The sequence below is a fragment of the Prosopis cineraria genome, unplaced genomic scaffold (genome assembly GCF_029017545.1).
Source record: "Prosopis cineraria cultivar Desert tree isolate PC_DT_omini unplaced genomic scaffold, ASM2901754v1 PC825, whole genome shotgun sequence".
Lineage (NCBI taxonomy): Eukaryota > Viridiplantae > Streptophyta > Magnoliopsida > Fabales > Fabaceae > Prosopis > Prosopis cineraria.
The window spans coordinates 1295-10268 of record NW_026556150.1 but is presented as its reverse complement, the minus strand read 5'-3'; the positions used below and the strand labels follow the sequence as shown (position 1 = coordinate 10268).

Genomic DNA, 8974 nt, shown 5'->3' with positions numbered 1-8974 from the left:
CAATGCACACATTCACTAGCCTTGAGCTTACCTTTAGTGATAGAATCACTAGGCCAAAGGTGTTCTATCCCACTTTCAAACTATGGTTTCTCCCATAACACATAACGGGGTGCCGTTAGCTCTAACATTGCATCACATCAATACTAAGGAGTCCAAATCTTTAACACTATACCTCAATAGGTACTAAAGAGATACAATTCTCCAACACCATACCCTGTTAGGCACTAAGAAGGATATGCCATATGGTCTTTCACTACTTCTTTGTATGGGTGAACTCTCACCCCCATGATCATGCTTTTGTATAAATCACATCCATGGGTATATAATACCATAAATATATATATATATATATATATACACACACACACACATATATGTACTCGCAATGCATGCAATTCATAAACTCAATTTTTTAAAAACCAATGTCATGAAATAAGCATTTAGTTAAAAATTATGCTTATTATAAAACCTTTTCATGCAACAATACTCTTGCTCCTAAAGAATTACAATAAATAATCAACCAGAGAAAGTTACTCAATTACCTCAACCCTTCTGTCACAAGAAAGGTTACTCATAGACCTTCACAACCACTAACTTGTCTCTACAATCTCCCTTTCTCAACTTACACATGCAATATGCCAATTTACACACAATTGCCACAATTAGTCAATTGATTCAATTAACTAAAACTACTTAATTATTAATTAAGGTTATATCCAACCATTCATTCTTTTCTACTTAGCCACTCTAGGTCTAGTACCACACAATTGCCACTTTTTATCACTTCTAACAATCCTATTTTACTTCTACTCAATTTCTACTCCATTTTTCCTTTGATTTAGGGTCAATTAAAGCCTATAGCTTTAAAGCTTTATCATTCAACTCCAAACCAATCATAAAGCTTTACTTTAACTTTTGAGAATCTTTTAATTATTATAGGGTAAGAAACTAACCCCTTAAATTTTTCCTATTCAATTTCTCTATAACTTATATTAAGAGAAATTATAATAAAATCAAAAGCAAAGACTGTACAAGACTTACCCGATAAAAGATAGGTTGGAACTGCCTTCCAAGCTTCTAAATTCCCTTGCCCTAACAGACCCCTTTCTTTTTCTCTCTTCCCTTTCATGTTTTCTTTCTTTTTCTCTTTTGAAATAAAAGCTGATTCACAACTCATTCAGTAAATTTTTGTGCCATGCACTGTGGCATGTGATACGGTGAGTAACAATCCTCACCGTGCACACATACTTCATTTTGAGATACAATTCTTCTACCCTTATTGTTCATTCAACACTCTAATAAGTTAAATCACCAAGCAATCATCTAAATTTTTAATCATTTACTAATTACTAATTCATTCTTGATTAATAACTAATTACAAGATTGGAAAATCAAGATAGTGCATTGGCTACCTCTCAATTTCAATGGTCGGTGCCAAGGAAAGCTTCTGATTCTAACAATAAGTTGCCATTACCATAAAGATTTACCAATATGGTCCTCTCCTTACATGAAACTATCACCAATGATCATGCTATGCATATATTGACACTTACTATGTCATGTTAACACAATTAATAACATCATATTATATTCACACAATTTTCCTTATCCATCATCCTCCACATGCTAAACATATATTCATTATTTGCATAATGACATATTCTCAATCATCATCATTAATCATATATGTATAAATGTGCATATTGCTTTTAATATTTCAACACAACTTCACACACATAAATCATCATATTATCAACATTTGCATCCATGGTTCTTAATACACCCAACAAATTTCAAATAATTTAGTTTACTAACAAAAAATTAACATACAACTATATAAAGAAAATTTTTTTCTAGTTACCTTAAACCTTTAAGAGGTCAAAGGTTATCCCCCAAAATATAAACTTTAAAAGCTTTTTCTTAAGCTTGAATGGTGCCAATTTATTTAATATACAATTATAACATATTGATAATATCATTACCCCATATTTAGGCAATTTTCAACATTCTAACTCCACATTTTCTCTTGTATAAAAATCATAAACTCACTCTCAATCATATCCAATGGGTTTACTAAGTTTCAATAACTCATGTTATCATTAATAAGCATTAAACCACCATTAATGGCTTCAACACAACTCCAACAACCCTCATAAATACTAAATTCACCCATTATTATCCCTGAACCTCCAACAACTCACAAAACTACTAATATGAGGTTTAAATGCTCTAAACAACTCCTATTATCACTATTTTAGCCAATAGGTTTTGACCTATAGCTCATATAAATCGAAGATCACTCTTTTAACTTACCCTAACTTTAACCTTCATGAAAATGGGAGGAAAGGGAAGAGAGAAGCATAGAGGACTCACCTTGGGTGATTAAAAGCTCTAAAATATCTCTAATAGTCCTCAAATTCGTGCCCTAGCAAAGCAAGTGACATGTCTCATTTTCTCCTTTTCTTCTCTTTTGTTTTCAAATTCTAATGTAGCCCTTTATTAGAAGAACTGGCTATGCACCGTGACACACATAGCATACTCCACGGTGCACTGCATATAGAAGCCCATCATTATTAATTTCCCTTTATGTGCTGCAGCGAACGTGCTACACTCCATGGCATATGGCACAGAGGCTCCTTCCTTAATCTTTCTCATCTTTGATGCCTATATGGCCTAACTTCCCTTAGGACCTAAAGATAAGGTTAAACTCACAATTAAACATACTTATTAGACCCATTTGACCACACACCACATCACTAAACTTAATTGCCTTTATTAAGCTTTGTTATTTAAGTTTAAACTTCTAGAATATTACATTTAATATGAGTATGATGTTATTCTTAACCCCATGATATATTTCTTGATTTCTAGTGCCTTACGGTCTTTATTTATCAATTGGTTTATACTTGGCATAATGACATACCTAAACTAATGGAATTATTATTATTTTTTTCATATTTTTGTTGTTCGTAGTCCCCCTAAACATTTACTTTTTTCATTAAAAATTCAGTTGTCCTTCATGTAAAATTGTTGAATCCTCACATGTTAGTGTGACAGTTATATGTAATATCTTATGGATTATATGTAAATAAAATACACAGAGGGCCCCTACTATTAGTGCCCCTATAATTACATGAAAATGACAAACTAATTACATGTAAATTAATATGGGAAAAAATTCACGAGTACACCTAAGGAATAATTTACATGTAATCTCTAACGAATTACATGTAAATCAATTACACAGAGAAGACACCCCTATTAAAGGCTTATATTTACATGTAAACCACCATTGATTATGTAAGCCTTCTCTATATCTGTCAAATATAAGAAATGATTAACTTAAGCACCACCTTTTAAAAAACCAAATCATAATCAATTACTTTGTTTAAAAAGCTTAGGCCACATAATAGAGTAATATGTAGCAGAATTTAACTATATGCATTCATTTAGATCATTGCATGCCTTTTTAAAACAAAGAATACAGGTTAGATTAGGGCCATGCACTGTGGTGAAATACACCATCTGCCATGGTGCACGTGCCAATTTCAACAGTTATCATTTGACAACTTAAATGATGAATTTTCGGCGTGTATAGTTTCCACATACAATATTCGATCGGAATGATTCAAGTGCTTATGTGTAGTATATCTTATAAGCTAACTAATGAGATAGGTTGGATACAATCTAATGATCCAATCAAAATTTAGATACTCAAGTGCAAAAGGTCACTTTTTCTAAAAATTTCGTGCACCCAAGCACTCAAATCAATCCCTTAATCTCATTAGACCATTCCAAGCCTTGAATTAGGTCGAAAAGGATCTATTACACCTGATTAACTACAATATATTTCATATATACACACATGTCAAAATTGTGTCACTCAACAACCCATTTCTAAAAAACATAATTTTTCACAATTTAACATAATTTGGCTCACTTGGCCTTTTTCACCATAATTTGGCTCACTTGGCCTTTTTCACAATCACACCTTCACATATACACAACAAATTCACCACCAAATCTTAGCCCATACAATTTATTTCACCATATATTTCCACACATGGACTAAAATTCACAAAATCACTACAAATTTTCCCACAATTCACAACTTAAACATGCATGGAATTCTTATGGCAACTTATATATATATACACACACAATATTCACATCAAGCAAGTTCATTACACAAACTCAAGAGTTTCTTTAACAATGCCACTACTATACCTGTCCAGACTCTTTTTCCTTGCCTTTCTCACTATTGAGACCTGTAAAAAAGGTAACCACGAGGTAAGATAAAAATCTCAATAATGAAATAACTTTCTACTATCAACTATCACATGCAAGTATAGCATAATATACATTTGAACATAGTATATAATTTACATCTCACTTCAAATTGCATTAGTACATATCATTTCACAATTTTTAAAACTATAATTACTACTATTCACCACTTTTTTGCACATAACATGATCACTATCGACCAAACCTCTAAATCAGCCCAACATGAAATCATAGGCTCACCTTAGACCAATGTACACTCTCATTGACCTTGAGCTCACCTTTAGTAGTAAAATCATCCAGCTAAAGGTGTTCTATCTTACTTTCGAACTATAGTTTCTCTTAATATACACAATGAGGTGTCATTGACTCCAACACCATATTACACAAATACCTAGAAGTCTAAATCTCTAACACCACAACTCAATAGGCACTAAGGAAATCATTTCCAACACCGTATCTTAAAAGGAACTAAAGAGGTATAATTCTCTAACACCATACCCTATCAGGCACTAAGGAGAATATGCTATATAGTCTTATCACCACACTCCACACGGGTGAACTCTCACCCCTATAATCATGCTTTCTGAACCAATTATAGGTTCCCAATCACCACTTTACTCATATATATACATATACACATTTCTATACCAAATTACACAAATTTCATTACTTGTTTTGCTAACATCCCTTTTTATGCATAAACATTCAATGCTACAAAAACATGCTCAGTCAAAACAATTTCATGCATTACATAGCAAACTCACACACAGTTACAATAAATAGTCAAATAGAGAAAGTTATTTAGTTATCTCAACCTTTCTGTTACTAGAAAAGTTACACGTGAATTTCAACTATTATTATAGCTCATCACAAGCTTCATTTCTCAACTCATATGCACAATTTGCCAATCTAAACACAATTGGCACAATTTAATCAATTGGTCCAATTGATCAAAAGTACATAATTACTATTTATGGCTACATCTAGCCATCTATTCTTTTCCTTTATCCGTTCTAGGTCTATTACTACTCGATTACCACTTTACATCACCTCAACTGATCTCATTTCAAGCAAACAAGATTTTTACCCTAAAATATCAACAAATTAGGGCAAATTGAGCCTACAGGTTTAAAACTCTATTGTTCAACTCTAAATAGTTGCAAAGCTCTAATTTAACTCCTGAGAACATTTTTATTACTATTGGGAAATTATCAAACCCATTAAATTTCACTAATTCAACTTATTTATGACTCGTATTCAAAGAAATTGGATAAAATGGAAGGTAAGAGTTATACATAGCTTACTCGCTAAGTTACTGATCAGAAGCACATTCCACAACTCTAAAATCTCTTGCCCTATCAGCCAAGAGCTTCTCCTCTTCTCCCTTTCATATTTTCTGATTTCTCTCTCTGAACTTCACCTAAAATTCGTGACTTATGAGGTCATTTTTTGGTTTATGTGCATTCAGTACTAGCCACAACGCGTGGCACAATAAGAAGAATCTTACCGTACGTACTTGCTTCAATCCAAAACATAATTTGCTCACCCATATTTGTTCTTTAACATCTCATAGACACAAATCATCAATTAATCATCTAAATCTATAATCCTTTACTAACTACCACTTTATCCCTGATTAACAGCTATTATAGGATTAAGAAATTTAAAATGTTACATTAACAACTTGCTATCAGATTTTACAGATACAAGGAAAAATTTACAAGCATACCTGAGGAATACTTTACATGTAATCTTTAGCGAATTACATGTAAATCAGTCACGTAGAGAAGACACCCTTATTATTGCCTCGGGTTTACATGTAAACCACAATTAATTACATGTAAATTAATATGAGAAAAAAATTCACAATCATGCTTGAGGAATAATTTACATATAATCTCTAGTAAATTATATGTAAATCAAACACATAGAGAGCACGCCCCTATGAATAGCCTAAATTACATGAAAACGACTACACTTTACATGTAAATCTATAGGTGAAGAAACTCTTAAGTATGACTAAGGAATAATTTACATATAATCTCCAGTAGATTATATATAAATCAATCACATAGAGAATATACCCCTGTCAATGCCCTAAAATTACATGAAAATGATTATAGATTACATGTAAATCTCCTTGCTATAACACAAGCCATAACCCTTACACCTTAAGCAATAAGCCTTGCGCCTTAATTCATAACACATGCACCTTAAGCTAAAAGCTTGGTATCTCTCTTAACCCCAAGCGAGATCCTTTGCAACTTAAGTCAGAAGTTTTGCACTCAAGCTAAACCCCTTACATCCATGTCATACTCTTTATACCCTAAGCCATAACACTTGCACCTCAAGGCAAAAGCTTTGCACTAAAGCTAGAACCCTTGTGCTCCAATCAGATCCCTTGCACCTCAAGCCAAAGCTTTGCACCCTTAGCTAACCTCTTGCACACCAAGCCAAAAACCTTGCACCTTAAGCCAAAACCCTTACACACGAAGTCAAAAATCTTGCACCCTCTAGTTATTGAGTTTACATGTAATCAAGGGGTTTATATTTTTCTAAAACACTTCACTTGCCGGCTAAAGCTCTAACAGGTGCGTTGTCACTTGTCAGAGGAGGGGTTGGAGCTCCACAATTGGATTTTATTCCTTTTTGGAAAAAAAAAATTAATTAATGTAGTAGGGCATTTTAGTTATTTGCCCAAATTATTTAATGAATAAAATATTAGTCTTGGTCCTTCAACATACCCTATTGTCCCTAATTTATTTTACTTTTAACTAGGTCCTTTTTACCAATTTTTCCTAATAAAAATTGAATGAAATATTTGAAAAACGTTGTATTTAGAGCTCCCCTGAGGATCTTGGATTGGTATGAATTTTCTCATCAACACCACACCTTTGAAGCAACCCCCCATGGGGTGCATGAATTTGTATTTGGCTGATATGGCCAATTAACTGATTGATCTTTTTCTTTGTTTCATTCAAAGTTTTTCTGCTTGCCTTTCTATCTATATCCTATTTAAAAAAAAAATTGCTTACACAGTTAAAGCATTGATAACTGGTTCTCAAAAAAAAAAATGAGGTCAAAATTTTAATGTTTTAAAAGTTTTTACATCTTTTTAATTATATTATTATTATATCTTATATATTTTAATAATAATTAAAATTTTAATACATTTTTTTTTTAAGAAAATGAAGTAGGAGTATAGTTAAAAAATAATTTAAAAAATATTCAATAACCTATATTTTGAATCAAACATGATTTTTAGAATATATTTTCCGCCTCTAATGCTCACCCCTCGGTTGATTAAAAAGGAAAAAAAAACAAAGATTAATCAATCCAATGAATTTAGTTTACAGGGCAACAATGACAATTAAAGGATAAAGATCATTAATCCATTTATTTTTTTTTTTTGTGGGCCAACATTAATCCAGTTATCTAATAATGCAATCGAAGTCAAAATAATTCATTGATTTTATAATTTGCTCCAAACATACGAATCCATTAAATCAAATGATTCATTTCGGATTTTCCCTTTTACAAAATGCAATCATTCAACAGGGAGGGGGAAAAGCCAGGGAATTAAATAATTACTCTTTTCATTTAAAAATATAAAATATTTTAAGAAGGGAGTGTCAGGTAGAGGAAAGGGGAAAGCCAATCCCATGCCTCTGAGTCGGAAAAAAAAAAAACAACAAACAGCATGCCAACCATCACGCCAATGCCCACCGGCAACGCCGTCAACACCTCCTGCGTCTCCTTTGTCGGCGCCGGAAAGAAGCAACTCACTACATCTGATCAAACAGAGCAACCGCACCAAACACCAGCACCGACATGCACGCGTGCACGAAAATCTATAAACCGCAGGCGATACTTGGCCGCAACTTGTGGTGGAAGCCTGGTGGACCCGTCGATCACCCACAAGCCCCTCACGGTGGCGAACCCGTAACACACGTTTCCCTTGCTGTCTCTAAAGCTATCGGTGAAGCTCAGGAGGAAACAAGACACGCTGCAGAGAGATACGAGGAGGAAAGCAGTCAAGGACCGGCCGACGTTATCGCAGTTTCCAAGGTTGGTGAAGATCGGCGACGCGACAGAAGCTGGAACGCCAGCACGGAGCCGGTGGGTAGAAGCTTGGCTAAGTGAGCCGTGCTCCGAAATGTCTGGCTAATGGCTTTCTGAATCAGGTTTCGTTCTGCTTCTGGCACGTCCTTGTTTCGCAACAGAGGCATCTTCTCCTCGTCGTGGTCGTGATCCACATGGTTTCTAATCTCCATCTTTCAAAACTTGACCAGCTTGAATGCTTGATCGCAGTAGTGATGAAGAGACGTATATCAGTTTCTATAAGAAGAGGATAGGTATGGGAGCTTTGTAATGCCTTGCAAGAAACATGAAGTCCAAGTCGGGATATAAAACTCGATCGGCTTTAATGGTTCTGGATTCTGGAAGCTTTGCTTTCACTTTTTGGTTCTGTCGATGTTATTATAAAGCGTGGAAGACAGTTAAGCGAGGAAGAAAGAGACAAATGTGGGAATTTATTTAGTGGTTAAGGGAATGTTTTTTTGGTTTTTACTCAGACGCAACATGTTGAAAGTGTAAAGAGCCGAGGTTGTTTGATTTTATGCCGTGACCGAGTGCTGCTTATTCTTGCTTTGCCTGCCCAAACTAGTATCTGTGTTCTGTACTTTTA

At 34.0% G+C, this 8974-nt stretch overlaps 1 pseudogene; it reads right to left on the bottom strand.

The window, feature by feature from the left end:
* Positions 1-7739: 7739 nt before the first annotated feature.
* LOC129298480 (protein DMP6-like) lies at positions 7740-8674 on the bottom strand (annotated as a pseudogene).
* Positions 8675-8974: the final 300 nt, after the last annotated feature.